Below are 20,070 nucleotides of genomic sequence, written 5' to 3'. Positions count from 1 at the left end.
TACTATGTCGCAAATTTTACGTTTTTTTTTGCAGAAATATAATAGAGGACTAATTAGTGTGTTATTATTGCTAGATATGTAGATAATGTTGTAACGATAAAAATATTTAAAAAGAGAATATTCAATATATGTATGTGTATATTATTGTTTTAATACAATATGTAATTCTTCAAATAATGAAATTTAAAAATGTCTATTTAGTTTATACAAATTGATGATAGAATAATTAAAAATGATTAACAATAAAATTATTATTAAAATATAAATGTTCTAAATAAAATGAAAACAAGAATTTAATTTTTCGTAAAGTCACACATTTCTATTAAACAATTAAATTTAAAAAAATATAAATCTTGAATTTGTAATATTTTAAATTTAGAAATATTGAGTTATAATGATAATATAGAATATTGATGGGAAAATCAAGTAAAATATTTTCATCCTACGATGACTAAATTGTATACTTTATTTTGGCGTAAACCTATTTATCGACGATTAGTCATTCCAGTTTTATGTGATCCCGAGAATTTATCCACGACAGAAATCTTCAGCAGCCAGCTCATCGTCGATTAGGTTACCCTTGAAGGGATGTTGGGGACATTAATTTTACCGACCGAATTGATTTATGTGTGCATGTGATATACTGATGTAGCACTAAACATCAATTACAAACTACATTGATGCTTTACATATGCACTTATGCATAAAATTTTAAAGTTTTCTCTGATGCTGAAATATTCTCTTATATTTTTATACTTAGCTTATTTTAAAAAATACTGTATTGTTTTTCCATGTTATCCTGAGTTGGAACTATACTTTATGCGTATAAAGTATAAAACTTTTATAAAATAAATGTGTGTGTGTTGTCACGAGTCGACTCCAAATGTCAATAACAAAACTGCAATTTTTCAACTTTTGTTCGTCTTTTGTACGAAATTGTTAACTCTATTCTACGTTGTTGTTTATATTTAATTGTGGGGAGAAAAGGTTTATAATTTGTATAATCAACAAAGGGATTAATCTATGCAAAAGTATCGCATATAAGTTTTCTCAATAAAACCGACGCGATATTTTTTATACAAAGTGACAATTAAATATAAACAATAACATAAGGTAGAGTCAATAATTTCATACAAAAAAAATTGGAAAATTATAGTTTTTTGTTTTCAACGTTTATAACAATACATTTATATCAATACATACACATTTGCCTTATATAAAGGTTTCATACCTTACACATATATATAACAAGTATGGTTTCCACTTAGAATAATGTTGAGAAGATGTAATCCTGTGTTTATAAAAATGAGCTAAGAGCTTAGTATAAGAGAAAACTGAAAAAATTCATATATTTATATGCGTGCGTTGTTGATGTAATAGTCCGTAGCAGGGTTATACCATGAATTTTAAGATTATGTAATATGATTATTTACGTATTGTTTAAGTTATTATATTTATCTAAATCCTGTTCATGTAAACAATATAAGCAATGTAAGCAATATATAAATTGGATAACTCAATATGGATGAAAAAGTAATTATGTTTTAAAAATGTTAATATATCTAGCTTTAGTATTCACAAAATAAAAATAAATAACATTAAAAATAATAAAATAAAATATAATTTGTTCTCTTTCTGATAAAACCTGAATTTTCTACGGTGCATTGATTATTGTTTACTTAAATTCCATTCTACAATACATATCGTATATCGATGTCGTAAACTGTAAACCGTAAGTCGTAACAATTAACTAATTAATCACAATCAAACGTGAGAAAAATATTTGATTGTGCTTGGTCAATTCTTTCGATTTATGGTTTACGACATCGACACATGGCTTATTGTAAAACAGACTTAAAATAATACATAATTTACATTGTACTATAGTAAATTGGGCAATACAGAACACAATACAGAAAAAAGTAATTAAGTTTTAAAATTGTTAATATATCTGATTTTAATGTAATAACAATAAACGTACATATAATATTAAATATATAATATTAAAAATTATAAAGTTAAAGAGTATCAAATTTTCATTATACCTATTATAATACAATATCCACAGGTTATAGTTTACATAGATGACATTTTATACATAATTTACATAGTCTACATAGTTTACGCATAATGTAGACTATTTATATTTTACGCGTAAACATGGCATGCATACCACCTTGATGTAAGTCGTTGTTCAGTCGGTAAAATTTACGACTTTAGCATTCCCTTAATCGCGCTGGTAACGTAGAAATCCTAGTTTCGCTCGTCTCGTGGCCGATAGTGCACTAGCGCCGCCTGGTGGCGGGCGGCGAACGACGCGCCGCCTCTTCTCCCTCCAACTCTACCCGTCGCGTCGCCCCATGCCAGCGTCGGCGCCGCGCCGGTGGCAAAACGCGGGTTACGGTTTAAGTTGCATTTTAGATGCGAACGAACGCGCATCTCTCTTTTGGGCTCGCGGTTACGCGGTTAACGTTTCGTGAACATCGGGCGCGCGTTACGAACCGGTTTGCGACTCGAGTCGATTGTGAACGGATCCCGCGAAGCGGATCGTGACTGCGTGACGCGTGGAGTTGACCGGTGAGTTTCAATATTTCTCTCGTCTGTGTGTGAGTTTTATCTTGAATCCGGTCGCGCCGCGGCTCCCGAACTTGCGCCTGAGGAGGCACCGTCACGCGTGCCTTCGCCAATTTGCGAAGACGCCCGTTTGCTCGTTTCAATCGCATTCTGCGTAAATTGAGAACGCAGTAAAATGACAGTCGCCTTCTGTGCCTCGAGCTATTACTGGCCTTTCGTCGTATCAGTGATTGAATTAGGTTATGCGCAAGGTTTCCCGGATCAGCACGTTTTCTCAATTGCCAATTTTTTGATCAACTGGACGTAGTTACAAAAATAAAAAAAAATATAAAACAGCTCCACTCGCTTTGAATTCGATTCATGTTAAAACGTTTCAAACTTTACAGTGATGTGGGATTAAAAATAAAATAACTTTTTGACAGCTTGACGCGTTTATTTTTATTTTTATTATTTTTTTTTTTACATGCGACAGTTGCTTCTCGGCGCTTGGTCTTGTAATATTTAATAAGTTCTCAATTATTTAGTATTTTGCAAGAGCGACATAATAATGTGTGTTATATAAAAATGCTTGTTATATAAAAATATTATTTCGAAATTACATAGCTGTTACAAATTGTGTCGACTGGGAATTTATTAACATAATGCTAAGTTCTTGTAGGAAAAATATTTACAAGAAATAATTCTTTAAACCATTAATTAAAGAATGTTAACCAAAAAATTGGAATTATAAATGGAGCCAAATTTTAATATTGTCAGAAATTCAATATCGATGTTCGCTTGTTTCGACAATTATTTTATTTTCGATTATCTTAGCTTCCTCAGTTGTTATTTTAATAACATTACAATTTTATTTTAACGTCCACAATTATTTGATTTTCGTTCATTGTATCTTTTAATAACAAGGTAAATAGAGATGATGAACGAATATTGGTGCAGGTCGAAATACAATAACGAATAAAAGTTTTTGTTTGTGACGTTGTGAAAGTGTTTGTAAAATACAGTTCAATTGAATTACACATTTTCGCGACGAGAAAATGCGTTTCGCGAGGAGTCTTTTCATTTTCCCTTATAACTCGGAAAATAACTCGTCCACGACGTTTTCTTGAGGGAAAGATCAGCTTGACAATGGCCGAGGAATCCGCAATTGAAAAGAAATATATCTTTTATATCGCGGTTGATCCGGAACACCTTTGTATATTTGACAGGGAGAAAAGGGGAAAAGGGTTTTAAATGGAAGAAAGAGAGAAAAGAGTGCACGAAAAATGTATAAAGTACGATTGAAACGAACAAATATTCTGAGCATTTCCCTGAATATTTCAGACTCTTTATCACATCGTTTCTCGTGCCGGTTTTACAGGAGTGACATTTGCCGATTAAAATCCGTGATATTTTGCATTTGGCACGTTTGTTTCTGAGTCCGGTTGAATATTTCAGGTACTCATCACAATTGAAAGCAAAAAAGTGACATGCTACATACAAAACATACCAAGCATTATCCTTTGAAATATTATTCTTTATTTCATCATTGAAATTTTGGTTAAACTTTATTGTATTGTTATTAACCGTTTGTGCGCTAAAGTTAAAGTTATTTTATGAATGCGAAAAATTGCAGCAGGCCTGTTATTAAGCCTGCGCGCTCCATTTCCATCGCAGTCGTCACTCAAACAGAGATTTAATAAATTGAATTATATTTTGGAATATTAAATAACAATGTCGGATAATGAGACAAAGAAAAACAAGTGTGCTTGCCGGCAGTTTTCTAATATAAAACGGGAAAAGCGCGATCGCCTGTCTTGCCATTCAAACAGTGGAATACCGTTTCTTTTTTATTGTTTAATACTGCATACATTTATTTGTTTCTTTTGAAAGATGTTTCTTACTATAAAGGAAATAACATTCTTCATTAATGGTTTAAAGAATTATTTCTTGCAAATATTTTTTCTACAAGAACTTAGCAATAGGTTAATAAATTCCCAGTCGACACAATTTGCAACATTTATGTAATTTCAAAATAATATTTTTATATAAAAAAACATTTTATAATATTTATATTATAATTATTTGTATTTATTGCTTTTGTTTATATAATATAAATGTGAGAATGCTACATATTATTTACATAACGAGTATGTAATGCTTCAATATATAGAATTTAAACTTTGGAACTGTATAGACATTATATAAAAAAGTAATTATAATGAGATGGTATAAATGTACCATCATCATTACTTTTAGAAAAGGGCAAAGTTATAATGTTACTATAACATTGTTGCAACTTGCGCGTTATACAAAACGTGATATTGAAACTTATAACTATTATATAGCGAGCACATAACTGTGCCGACGGGTTATTTCTTGTGTATTGATTGATTGCGTCTTTCATAGATTTTACATAAAATTGTGTCTTATAAAGAATAATATCCGTTTTATACAAAAATTAATAGTGCGAATATAGGAAATATTTCGCGAAAGAATCGCTAATATACCGTTGGAAATAAACTTCCGCGCGCGTACAAAATTGAGCATTAAAAATCCACGGGTTATCAAGCGACTACAGCGGCATTATATCTTTGTCAGATCTCGTCAGCGTGAATTAGCCTCATCCTTTCGGTGCCGCAAGCCGGCCAAGTTTCAACGTGGAAAGATCGTCTCGCCCCGTGCTTCTTCCGTTCCTGCCGAGAATTCCGACACTCCCGGAAGGCTGGATGCAGGGTGCGTTCTACCACTTTTTTTTATTTTGTTTTCGGTTAAAAAATAATGAAAGAGAACCCCATGCCGCGCTACGTAGGGAACGGCTTTGACCTTAAATACGTAGGACGTATGAAAGAAGCCGCGACGCTACGATTCTTTGCGTGTCGCAGCGCAAATATAATCGCATTCATTGCCGTTGAAAGGGCAAAGAATTCGCATATGGCGCGACGACTTGTCGCGGTTTCTTTTCTTTCTTATTAATATGCTGATGTTAACATTAAGATCCCATAGTCTTCAGCGCGGCATTACGTGTGGATTATATCGGTCAGTTCTCGCGCATTATTCAAATCGCGCTAAATAATAAGGAGAATAAGAAAGAGATTTATTAGGTAATCTCGCTCCTCTGGTTTATTAATGTGAAATCTATCATAATGAATTTTCGATACTATAACATATTATTAACACAATCTCATTACGAAATCCCACTAAATTCAAGTCTTCCATGTAAATATATGATGCGAGCGATCAGATTCCCGCGATGGTCGGTGTTCGCATAATAGATATTGATACGTTAGGACAGTGTAATGAGCAGGCCCAAAATATGTCTGAAATACTACCTACATAATCAAATATCTCGAAAATATATTCTTGGTGATTTTGAACTTTTACTCTAAAAATACCTTTACATTTTCATATTTTAAGGCAAGATGTATTTCGCGATTTAATTACGATAAAACTGTATCATGTGATTTTTATCGCACGACAAAATAATTTCTATTTTTATTTCTGTTTTTTGTAGTAATGATAAACTCTGTTTGATATTTGTGATAACAAAAGTTTGAGTTTGTTATTTATGCACCGATTCTATTTAACATAAAATTAAATTTTGTGCTTTTTTTTTTTTTTTTAATATTGTTAGTGCAACTTTGTGAAGAAGATAAAAAAAAAATTACGTTTTATACAAAATTTTAAAAACTTTTTATATATAGTTTGATAACAATAACAAAGTTATCGATGACATTTATAAAAAAAGTATAACGAATGTTGAGCTTCTATTATTATGAAAGATATCAAATTCTTTTCCCAATTCTTAATTATTATTACAAAAAATTGCAAGCGAAGATAAATAAAAATAAAAATATAGAAAATCAATCATATATTTGATTCACAGAAATTTTATTTGAGAAACGTGAGAAGTTTGCCACTAGATACGCTGACGAAAGAAATCTTAAAAATTATTCATGGATTTCATTAATCGGATTGATCGATTTGAATGTTCTTTAAGTCTCAAAGCGAATGTCGCGGTTAGATTGCGCTACTAGCATAGTAATCCGTTTCGAATGTGATCGTCGAACTAATCCTGTCTCTGAATTCCCACTCAATTTCTGATCAGTCGCGCGCGCAAAAGCGCAACACAGCGCAGCGCCGAGGATGCGTGCAAATTAAACGACTGTATGATTCTCGGTCTCCCGTATATATTAGTTAATACCATTTCGTCGGTATTCGATGGAAGTGCAGCGAATATCGGATGAATTCAAAGCATGGCTTCATAAGACTCAACTATGATAATAGAGATGCACTATTCGAGTAATTTAGGTAGTAAAAGCTTAAATTTTTATATAAAGAATTTCATTATAATTGCTTATTCTATACACTTCTATTTTCTTTTCATCTTATTATTTTTGCCATTATAATACGCTTTATTTTATCTGAAAATTTTCGGAGATTCAAGAATAATATTTTTATATTTGTTTTTGATAATTTTCAAATTTAATCAAATATTGCTTTATTCTTTGTTTTGTCTTTATTAAATTGTCTTAGTAATTGAAAAAACTTGTTGAACGATGTCATTATGAAACTTTGTTTCATAAGTTGCGAAACGTTTTCCTCTCTTCATTGTTTATAATGTAAAATTGTTCGTCGAAGAAGAACTAATATAAAAAAGACGGTAAAAAAAGCAAGGTATCCACCATTTTCGAAAATCGATATTTCCCATATTTAAAAAGAAGAACCGACATTTATGCTCTTCAGAGAGTCACTACTGTCAATACAAAATTAACGTAGTGAATTATGTGACACCCGATACAAGAGAAAAAGGGGGAGATATTTATCTCGATTGTTCGCTGATTATTCCGGTTGGGGATTCTGGCACACGTTGATGTTAGCTTAAATAAGCTTAAAATACGTACTTACCATATTTAGAAGGTCCACAAGGACGCGTGAGATAATCCTAAACGGTGCACGAGAATATATGTCGCTAATCAGCGTCACACATAATGCGTGCGATAGTGCTCGGTGTATATAATACTACCGTAGGCCATATACGGATACGCTACGTTGCCAATATTATCCCGCCACCCCTTCTGTGAGGTCCCCTTTTGTATTCCTTGCACATGCTTTCTCACGGAGCTTGATGCGACTGCAGTCGACGTGCATTTTGAAATTTACCGAGGTCCTTTTTTTCGAATTTATGTGCGCGATTATGTATTTTGCCATTTCTCATGACAGACAGTTTGATCTTTAGGGACATTGTTTGAATATATTGAATATATTGTAAAAGTTATAATAACAGTGTCAGTAATTTTATAATATAGTATGTGTGATATGCTATAAACATTTTTTAATTCTTGCAAAAATTTATGATTTAGACTAAATTATAAATTTAGAGATGATTCAGATTACTGAATTTAAATTTGATGTTAAAGTTGACAAATAAAAAATGTACATAGCAATTTCTGTAGAGTAGAACGTTTACAGCTCTTAGGTCCGGTTGCACCAACGTTATTTTGGCTTTAAACGAGACTTAAATGACTGTCTTTATTTATTTAGAAAGAAAGATAAAGGCAGATATATATTTAAGTCTCATTTAAAGCCAAAATAATGTTTGTGCAACCGGACCTTAATGTTCTAGACAAGCTATGTACAGTGTAATATACCAATAATGCATGTGTGTGTCTAAAATATTGTTAATAATTAATTTTTAATTAACAAATATTAGAATGCGTTTGTGCGATGTTACAGACATTAATTTTAAGAGAAGTCAATTATAGTCTAAAAGATTTAATTAAATTACATAATTTTAATTACATAGTTTTAATCTTTTCTGAGGATCTTATGTTAATAATTATTAGTTAATAGACATTCTATGAATAATTATTGAATATTTAAAAATTCAATATTATAAAAGATGCTTAAAAAATGATTTATTATTAAAAATATTTTGCTTGTTATTTTATTCATATAATATAGGATATTATCGTCCCATTTGGGTTAATGAAAATACTTTACTAAATATTATCGTGATATTGAAACGATACCCGACACAATGAGTAACACTGGTTTATCCTGGTCTGGTATATACTTGCGTATGATGTTTTTTTTTTATCCACTTCTGTAAATATATGTTCAATTAAACTCGTCGGGCTAGTAACCTATTTCAATTAAAATCCAATTCTGAATATTATCACAACACTCTTTCGTACTTCATTCGAAACCAATTATCTATCAATCTTATCTCGTTAAATACTTAACCCTTTTTATTGAGTAGATAAATCGCGATAACGTTAAAAACTGAATCGATAATACTGTTCAACAAAAAGAAAAAAAACTCGTTTCTATTCAAATTCAAGAAAGATTTTCTGTAGTTTTTATGCTGAATACGATTCCAATCTTCAAAATGCTTCGTCCAATCACAATTATGAGAGTAATACCTTAAAAAGGATATTTTTTAGTTTTTATTATACTACAACCAGATACAATCACAATCACAAGTAATTTCTTGTAAAAGTTTTTTAAATTAAATATACATATTATTTAAACACACAGTTTTCAAAGGAAAAATTTGTCGCAAAAATTAAAATTTATAAAATCTAGATAAAATATTGTATTCTCCAAGTTGTAAATTAAGACTCACTAATAATCTATAATTTTTAATTGTTTATTTAAACAAGAGTTTTTTTAGTTTTCTAAATACAAATATTTGAAAGTGAAACTAAAAATTTTAAATTGTAAAATCAGTATGGTGAGTGCCAACAATTTGAATAATAAAAATTTTTAAATGCTTGCAAAAATTTATAATCTTAATCTTTTTTAAATTGAATAATTTGTTAAATAAATTTTTAATTTTTATTAATATTTATAACGAAAGAAGAGAATTTTATTCTTGAATATTGAAAGTCCTAATAATCTACTTAATCTTGAATGTAATGAAACGTGTAATATAGAGTGTCCCCCGGGAAATTTCTAAAATTTACTCTTATAACGCATACGAGCATTGAAAAAAAAATTGTGTTTAATGAAGATAATTGGTAGTTTTAGTGTATTATTTTAGTATATTATTTTGTACAATGGAGAACTTTTACTTAATATTATTATTATAGAAGTAGAAGTAGCGAAAATCAAATGTTTTAATGATATTTATTTTTGAAGTATGCACTGTTATTATTTAAATAAAAATCAATTCTTTTACAAAAAATTTTTTTTAAACAATCATTTGTTATGTAATTAATTACTTTTTCTAATGTTTCCAATCAGCTACTCCTTTATTTTTGAATTTTCGATGTAACAGTTTATGTTTTTGTCTTTGATATATCCCTATAAAAAAACGTGTTTCATCTAAAAAAAATAATTTGATTTTCGTTAATTTTTTCGGTTTCAAACTACTCGTCTTGCAGATTCTACGCGTTGTTCCGCAACTTAACAATTTATTTGTTAACAATTAATGGATTGTTATTCTGTAGGATGTAGTTTTAAAAAATTTTATACAGCGAAGATTTAGAGATTTTGAGTACTTGAACTGTTTTTCCAATTGAAGAATTTGAATTTTCTTTGAAATAATCGTCCACGTTTATTATTTTCTCTGCCACTATTATGCTGTATATAAAGGTAAATCGTGCTTACCGCCTTGAATAGTGAAGCATTGTATAAAATTATTAATTACTCTGCAAAAAGTGCAAGTGGAATAATACATTAATAGTTTAAAAATAGATCAAAATCGTATTTAAAATATGAAGCATTACATGAATATAATTAAATATTCAGATTGTTTTCGTTTGTAACTCTGTGCATTCTGTACTTGATATAAAATGCTCTATGTGCGTTAGCGTACACTTTTTCTCTAGAAAAGAAGCTTCCGATAAAATAAACCTTTTCTTCTGTCATTAAGTTATTTAATTTTTAACGCACTTTTTGCTTCAAAGATGCAAAGACTAAATCTGCCAAGTTCCAATTATAAGCCTATAAACAATAAAATTTTTATCTAACGTTTAATCGCAACAATTTCCCATGAGACATCCTGTACATAATAATTACAGTTATGCTAGATTATAAAATATTTCTTTCTTATAACGTCAACTCCAATTTTTCAGAGTACTGTATGGTGTAATACGATAATCATGTATCTAAAATGCTATTAATACTGTTTTTAATGGAAAGATAGTAGTGTACGTCTGCAGCTAAAACCGTATTAAAAATAATAAATTGCAACAAAGAATTTTTTTTTACACTTTTTCCGTTTTATTTATTAAACTGGGTAATGGGTCTTTGCATGATGTACGCCTGAGCGCGTGCACACGGACGACAATGAGTAAAATCCTGTCTTATTTTCTTCAAAAATAATTCTGCCTTTGTAAGAACGTGACGTACCTAATTCTTATTCCCATAAAAATTAGTATAATGTATTCTAAGCTTTTCTTCTGCTTCATTAAATATTTATCCAACATTTATTTCTACATTCTAATGTAGGTCACACATTCATCAATTATTTTTATGCAGTAGACGCTATTTTGAATAAAGAATCAATAATATGATTAATACGATGTATCTTACTGAAATAATTCCATGCTCGCGAGAACGTGACGTACTTCTATCATCCACTTAACTCTTTAATTCAATTATGTTGAGTCCAGGCGACACACTATCTCTTGTATTCACTCCGGATGATTTCCTTGACGTTTTCCGCGACGTTGACCCGACGACAATCCATTTCAATCTGCCTGCGAAGCGATAACAGTTTTAACGATCACAGAGAAATGTATGTCATACATCTCCAGTCCATCTCCCATGTATCCTATTCTCTTGGATACCATTAAGCTTCGCGCTGTCGTCACTGCAGCCGTGTTATTGGTCCGTCTCCTATTCTATCTATGTTTGCGTAATTTTAATAATTGAAATTCCAAATGGACGAATATGCTAATCTCCGTTTTCTCGCTGTATTTTATTCACATGTATCTCTCGGTCGCGGAACCAGCCGGACTTGTTTTTCTCTTCATATATGAGAGATTGTATCCTGGCGCTTTATATCCGCTCCAGCCCCTAGTCTATTACTTTTTTACTGCATATCCGCTGATCTCAAGTCGATCGTGGCAGCTTTTTGCGCTTTGTATTTCCTCCACACCCAGCACTCCCTGCCTCCGTTTTTCTCTTTCTGTCTTTAGTCCTCGGTATAAATTCTCCTCTCCCCCCGGGGATGCAGTGTCGAAATAAATTGCACGTATGGCGGAAAAATTGTATAAAATCTCTTCTTATTTTCATACGTTTTAATTAGCAATGGACTATTAAAGAAGAGGAGTAATCCGGGATTTAAAGCGAGGCCGTTCGGCTCACGGAATACTTGCGGCATGAGTGTGCAGCTTTATTAATGCCGGAGTATCGTTCCCCATTCCCTAACGAGCTGATGTCTTCCGCGGGCGAGCCCCCGATCCCGTTGTGATAGGGGACATAGTAATCAAGCCGAGCGAGCGATAGCAGATCAGAAGACGTACTTCAGCCACGGTGTACATTTTTAATCGCATGCCTTGGTAGGCTGTGTAATATATCGCCGCTATAATTCTCAAGAGCTAAAATATCTTTAAACGGGAGCGAGATATAAAACTATACATGTATACATCACAGATTTAAAATTTTATTTCTCAAATGCACGTAAAATTTTATAAATATTCTACTTAATATTAATTCACTATTCTCATCATTGTTAACAGTTTGAATTATTTTATTGCTATATACTTTTAAGACTTTTATTTCGAAATTATTTAAAATTATTATTTAAATTATTGCAGTACATCAGATAGATATTATCAGCGATATATGTGAACACACGATACAATATTAAAGTCCGATAACAATGCATTTTTGGCATTTTTTTTTTTGTTTCGTTTCGCTTCTCTTGCGAGTTTTTACGCGCGGACGAGTCATGAATAGTCAGTGACTGATTTTTTTTCCATCATCTCGTTTCCTACTTTCGTATTCATTGATTCGTGAACCGCGAACGAGACGCGCGCTTTTGGAAGATATACTGATCATTTAATTTCGTGTGCCGTGTGAGTCCAGTAGCGGATCATTGTTCAATCTATTTGAGCGATTTGACGCAAATCTCTCGACGGTCCTCAATGCAGCGCGTCGAGCGCTATTTCATGGGCGATCGCCGCCTGATTTCTGCATTGCGACGCGCTTTTCATTTATCATAATGAATAAATATTTGGATCGAAATGCGCCGATCCAAATCCATTATTGGTTGCACGACGTGACGCGTCTCGCGATTTAATATAAAATCGCGTACCGGTATAGTGGATCTGTCATTTCGTGTTGTTGACTTCGCTCCTACATAGTTTGTTTAAACTGCGCGGGCAGCGTCAGCGAGATTTGACACGGAGATGGCGAAAATTTAGTTCTCATTTCGCCGAAAGTTCAATAGAACCGTCGTTCGCGTCAAACAGTGTGAAATCTGCACAATGTAGGACATTGTAAAAAAAATGTGAGCAACAAAAATATTTCATTTGTTTAGAATATACCGCATTTTTATTTTGGCGCACGAAAAAGCTCTACTTTTTAAGATTTTATTTACATTTATTACATTCAAATGAAGAGTGAAGATTGTTGAGATTCTCTTATACACTACTAAATAAAATATTATAAAATTAATATACTTTTGCATATATGTATAAGTGTGCATAAGTAAATAGTTATCTTATTACCTAAATATATGTATTTTTACTTTTTTTATTATTTTCTGTAAGTAATGTAAGCCCACTACACATAAAATGTAATATATTATTAATATTTATATATATATTTTAGTGCCATCTTTCGCATACTTATATGCACTTATATGCATACAGATTATGCAAATGTTTTATCCCCTGCTACGCATTACAGAAATTTTACATTACACGGAATGCCATTTGACAATTGATTTTTATATTGCTCTGAAAAGATATTCATCTTCCGTAATGCAATATCGATTTGAATTGATAATTTACATTAAGAAGGACAATTTTGCTTAACAGCAGCCATTTAGAGATTGGTTTTTCATCTTTCTCATCTTTCTCCCTCTACCTCTCTACGAATGATGTCAGTTAACGTCATTTCTTTTTACAATTTTTTATTTCTATTCTTAAATGTACCAGATGTTCTTAAATTTCTTTTAACAGAAATTGTTCCATTTGTAATTTTATTACTCTTATTAATTATAAAAATTGGATATCGACGACATTTAATATTGTAGGTTTAAAAGCCCTGTGCAAATTAAACTTTATTAAATCAAAGAAATAAAACTTTATTTTCCATTGACTACTTATTATTAATATTCTTTCATCGTAAATTTTTTTTCATCTTTACTTATTAAATTTTAAAATGTTTAAAACCCTCTTAAGATGTTTAAGTGCCCTTGATTTATACATTTATTAATTGAAAACATCTTGAAATTTCTTATTAATTTTTGAAATATTAATTTAAAACATAATGAACAACGAAGTAATTTACTATAAAATAAATATACAACACAAATGTAAATGCGTGCGCAAAATTTTTTATTATAATTAATTAATTACAAATATTCAATGCTTTCTAAATTTATTTATTATATTACTAATTTATATGATAAATGAAGGATCGGGTCATTCGGGACATAATTTCTGATGGAATGGTACGGCAGCTACCATTCCATGAAATATCTGAAATTACGTCGATTTTATCGAACTGTAGCCGATCGGGCTTTCATTCATTGTCATTCGCGACGCGTTAGTTATTTTTATGACTGACGGCAACAACGGTCGTTTAATCCCGCGACAGTAAAGTATTGTAGCAGTCGCCGTAAAACGGAATAATCGCGCATCGACAAATATCCCGAAAATGGTATAATGGCATTCGATCGCCCCAAATTTACAGTAGCCTTCGACTGTTGATTATTGACAGTACCTTGGCGAAATATTGTTTTAAACAATCTCGCCCGTCCGGTAATTTGCAGTTTGACACGTCGTTCGTTATTATTATCGGTTCGCTTCATCTTTTGCCAACATGTAGGTAAATGTCGACGAAAATCAAACACGCCTGAATGTTAGTAACTTTTAGCCAATAAAATGTTCAAGAACACAAGTAATTAAATCCAGTAAATCTATTAAGCTATTAACATTATTAAGATATTTAAATTCTTAGTAATTATTAATTATTAAAAAGATTAAAGTTAGTTTTGTCATTTTTTAAATAAATTAAGTCATATTGTAATATAGTTTATTTTTAATTAAATTATTAGAAATTATTAATTATTAATAAAAATAAGGTCAAATTTGTCATATTCTTAAATTTTATTTTTACTAATTTTAACTATACATCACGATTTTACTGTATGAAGTATTGAAATTTAGATCTTTCCACATAGACCAAATTTATTAAAATTTTTATTTACGTTTTTGGATAGATTCTGTTAAATATTTGATTAGTTACTTTTATAGTCAGTTATACACACAAAAACAAATTTTGGTTATATCTATGTTTTGTAATATAGGCATTTTTTAAAGTGTAATAAAACTGAGGTCCACACAAGTTAAAATTTAATTCTAGTTTTGAAAGGACGTTTTTTTTATCAGATATTTGATAGGATATGATCGTGTGCGTTCAACTTTATGTTTGGCAATAAAAACACAGAAATTTTCACTATATTGACATCAATTAATTTGACGTTTTTATCCTTTTTTCAAAAGCCATAATAAAATTGATATTTATACAAAAGAACTTGTCAATTTTATTGGTATGGTTTTTCAAAGTATTTATGTCAAATGTTTGATTAAATATTCGATAAAAATGCAGATTTTAATTATATAGACATTATTGCAAAACTTTAGCATTCTTATATTTCTGTGCGATATGTTGTGTTTTTCTCGATGATAGTATCTGACATGAAGGCGTGAAATATGCGTACAGACCAAAGTTCATAAATATGTAAATATGGTTGACCCATAAATATTTCTTGCTTAAAGAAATCTGTAGAAGACAATAAAAATATTTCAAATAATATGTAATTTTTTAGGTCATTTTTATTTAATCAAATATAACGGAAATATTCCGAAACATAACGGAAATATGAAATAAATGTGTAATAAATTTCTATAATTTTTAATACGTATATATTTAAAGATAGAAGTTTACAATTACTATCAAATGAGAAAAATAAAATAATTATCTATTGTAAATTGACAACAAATATTTCAATTGTATATAGAAAAATTTTGAAACAATCTTAAATTGTTACCAGTGGTGAGTGAAAAGCATCTCTCGCTCTCTAGGTTTTTTTTATTTTGTACACATTTATGAAGAGAAATCTATCAATATTTCCTGCCACATCGAGACATACAATGATTTACTTGGAGCATATACCTGAAGTAGTACCCGATCGATCGTTATCGATCACACGCGGCAGCTTCGTAGTCTCGGGAAGAGGCTGACCTAGGAAAATGTTTGTTTAAAAACCATATTTCTCCGCTCGCCGCCAATGAAACCGCAGGTGCGGGCGCAGAATCCCATAGATTTTTCTTCTTCGTACGAACCGACTTGCCGTTCTCGCGGTTTTGCCCGATATCATATTTTATCAAACTGTCTTCCTTCGATTCTATATCAAGTTGATTTCTTTTTGTTTTTTTTTATCTCTTATCATTTGAATAGGTATAATTTTGTGCATTAATATACTTAGTTTTGCAGTTAATGATTCTACTAATAATGAACATTACATTTTTCCAAGGAAATAATGCAAGTAAGAATCATTGTACTTGCCAAACAAAATACCAAACGAAATTATCTAATTTTGTTCCCAATTATTACATAAGTATAATAAATTTATTTTGTATAAAATTTTATATCTAAGACTAGATACAAAAAATGGTAATATAATAATACTTCAATATATGACTCAGTAGAGAAGACAAGTATAAGTAGGCAGATTTTATTGCGATCAATAGATATAGACACGCGTATTGACATCCGTCAGTTTTATCTGCATGATATGATCTATCAATTTTATTGGTGACATGTCAGTTTAAGTTTAAATTCCTCTTCTTACGATGCGCATTTATATTAGATTCAAAAGCGGTTTGCCAATCTCCATTCAAACTTTCTTCTCTTCCGACATTTGTTTAGGACGCTTTAATTTTAATTTTAATTTATATAAAATTTTACATTTATACAAAGCTTAATTAAATTGATTGATAATTTTAGCTCATTGACAGTAAAATAAATGTTGCAAAAATATATAATAAATATATAAGTAATCGTATTATAAAAGTATGAGGAAGTAAATTACAGACAAATAGAAATAACAAAGATAGGACAGAAATGAAGAGTGAGCAGAAGGGAAAGGAAAATAACAAAATGACCAAATGTAAAACGAAAATGGGATATAAAACGGCGGTGTAATCTGGCTGGTGGGTGCATGGTGCTTGGAACGGGAAAAAGAGCAATGCGTAAAAACTAGATAAAGGGTGATTCGCCCTTCGCCGTCCTTTTTCGCCTTTCTCCCGTTTCCTTCAAGTTTTCTGCAAGTGGTGGTTAGATCGCGTTTGTATCAATCAAGAGACGTGAAAAATGATTTCGGGGAGTGCTGGGCGCACGCGACGTTTTAAACGGTGATTCATAGGACATCACGCGGGGACGGAAAAAGGGATTGACGGGGGGAGGGGAGGAGGGACACGGCGGAGAGGAAAGAGGGATAAGAAGGGAATACGCGTAAAAGCAGTCGATACGCCGATCCGACGTATATTAATCGGATTTGCGTCGTCGCGTATTTTCATGTGCGCTCGCCGTGCTCGCCATTTTTCATTCGACCGCTGAGCTGATGAAAATGTTGTTCGCTTTTCTCCCATTTTCCGGTGGTGATAACGACTTGGCGTGCCACCGGATGGAATATTACCACGGCGGCGTGTGGCATGGGAAAAAAAACCAGACCTTTAACCCGTTAATGGCCAACGTCGCATTTTTTAGAACAAGATTGTGCGAGTATAAAGTGTTTTCAGTAATAAATGATTTCCTCCTTAAAGCCCCTTGATATATATTTTAATTATCAAAAATGTATTGAATCTTCGCAGGTATTTTAAAGATCACGTACGTATCATTATTATTTTGTTTGCCGCTGCGTATTTACCTCGGGGAATCCGTAGGCGAAAGATGACTCGCTAGATCTTGGAAATCCTGTATTTTCTGTCGCTGACTGCATTCTTGAGTACATTTCAACGTATCTTCTCGGGTTACCGGATAAATCTTGTCTCGAATCTTTCGATTCTTTTTTTTTTTGTACCAATCTTTTCAAACTGGATCTGGATTTTCAATCACCTTTGAAACGTTTTTAATCTTGTTACCATCGAGATTCTTTATACCTGAGACGCCTTCTATTTGTGTTGCATTTGTTAAAGCTGCTTCGCACAATAGAGAAAAGAAGAGTTTTCCCGGGACCCACTTGATAGGTAGTCAAACATTGGTCTAAAAAATAGTTCTTGTTAAATTTCTTCTTCCCTTTCTTAATTTTTCCATGGTAAAGCTTCGAGAGGAATCGATCTACGAGTGTCCTGAATTTTGGTATTGTTAAAAAAATCTATTGCAATTTTTTGAGAATATTTTTTCTATAAAAATTTAATAAAATATTTATATGATAAAGTAATGAATAACGAATAATTGGTCAATATTCTATTCGAAATGTTCTAAATAATAAAAATTTCAATATTTTCTATCGTGGCTGAAATAATGTCATCACCACGTAGAAGTAATAAAATCACATTGGGATTTTTTCCGTTAGAAAATGAGGAATTCCATTAAAATTTTACAAATTTTATTATAATTTTTTATCTTGTTGTATCTTCTCAGGTAATGTTGAAATATTAGTCGTACGTAGTAGCGTAATTTCGTTGTGAGATTAAATTCAGTTTCGTGAGTGAAGTTTCGAGTCAAGACGAGGAAAAATTCGCCCGATAGGAAACGTATTTCGCGGCATGACAAGAACAGTTTCGGGCTAGGCAAATATCCGGCCAGCTTACGACAGGAATCTCCCGACGGAGGTCTATCCGACCCCCGCCGCCAGAAACTTTACGGCAGAAATGTGGAAACGCACGGAACTTTGAACTCGTGCGAGCTGATTCGCCTAATACGACATATCCAGCTATTTATGTGAGGAAAGATTTTTAGAAAATAGTACCTGTTTCCTTTTTCTCACTTCGACAGTTTTAAAAAGACTACTTTCAAATTATTTTAAATGAAGAATATTCGTATACAGAAAATTTTTCTCAAGTATTCAAAAATTTAGCTAGATTCAAATCTGAATTATAATTTTGTTAGACTATAAAGTAATTATGTTAAGTGATGTGGGGCGCTCAAATATGAATGCTGCAAAAATGTTGACATTTTAGCAACCAACTTGAACATCCTACATACGTATCTACTTTGGCATAATAATATTATTTTCAAACCTACAGCTAATTAAATTTTAAAATATTTTAGCAAAACCGTTCTTTCCGTTCATATTCAATAAAATTACATTGAGAAACGTAATGTCAAATAATGTAAAAATGTTTGCAAACTTAAAATTAATTACAATTCAGTATTTGAATTATTAAAACGAGTTAAATTAAAATAGGTTATTGTTCAGAAGTAAAAAGTAGAACAACAAACAAAAATAAAGTCTCAATTTTATTTAACCATAATAAAAGGTTTATTTATATTTAATTGTAAAGATTGAAAGATATATACTATATAATTCTAACAGATCACTTTTATTCTTACATTATTATTTTTATATTTATATCATGATTTTTATAATGTTTACGTTCTTATTTATGTATTCTTATTTTAATTATTATATTCTGTACGATGATCTTACATATATTAGTTTTGATTCTATTAATGATTACTGTCTTTTTATATTTTTTCTCTCTTTTTCTCTCTTCTCCTTTTTTCCGAATAACATTATTTTGACTTTATTTGCGAATGCACAGCAAACAAATGAAGACGATATGTTATGCATGTTTGCCGTAGAAACGTGACTTCCGCGCGACAAAGTTTTGTGACAAAAACGACAATGTTTTTCGGTGCACCAATGTGTCTCTACACATATCAACCTGCTATGTAGTTCTCAAATATAACTAACTTATATATAAAGTGAAGAGGGAGGAAGCTACCCTCAAGTGCTCTAGAGAGAGAAATAGAGAGGGGGGGGGAGGAGAGGAAGTTCATTTGCATCGAAATCGCGAATTATGAATCGCAAGGAAATTTTAATTAACTTTGAAGTCGAAAACGAGATACCTTCGGCGCGCTATAACCGAGGGAATTTATCGGCGCGTGCGATTCGATACGACGCCCGTAATGGGAATAATCGATTTACTTCGTCATGCGATGGAGCGAATTATGCATACCATGATTTCGCCAATTTACGAGCACGGACGTCTTTGAATGCGTTCGCTTACAGGTAAAAAAGGAAAGCGTTAATCCTTTAATTATTAATTTAATTAACTCAGATAGCCTATTTAATCGATATTAAAAGAATTCGTATAAAGAATT

The 20,070-nt window shown here is 31.4% G+C and overlaps 1 protein-coding gene across 4 annotated transcripts in view; it reads left to right on the top strand.

Moving 5' to 3' along the window:
• The first annotated feature begins 2,398 nt into the window (after nt 1-2,398).
• Nucleotides 2,399-20,070, top strand: part of LOC105193189 (connectin) — a 146,219-nt gene continuing 128,547 nt past the window's right edge. For 3 of the 4 annotated variants that reach the window (XM_026135488.2, XM_026135489.2, XM_011157554.3), the window contains exon 1: nt 2,399-2,577. The gene's annotated coding sequence lies outside the window, so the exon portion shown is untranslated. Of the gene's footprint in view, nt 2,578-5,151; nt 5,287-20,070 lie in introns of all 4 variants that reach the window. The other variant, XM_026135487.2, reaches the window with a different exon arrangement.

This window comes from Solenopsis invicta, chromosome 10, assembly GCF_016802725.1.
Source record: "Solenopsis invicta isolate M01_SB chromosome 10, UNIL_Sinv_3.0, whole genome shotgun sequence".
Classification (NCBI taxonomy): domain Eukaryota; kingdom Metazoa; phylum Arthropoda; class Insecta; order Hymenoptera; family Formicidae; genus Solenopsis; species Solenopsis invicta.
The sequence above is the reverse complement of the archived record's forward strand: the minus strand, read 5'-3'. Positions and strand labels throughout refer to the sequence as shown.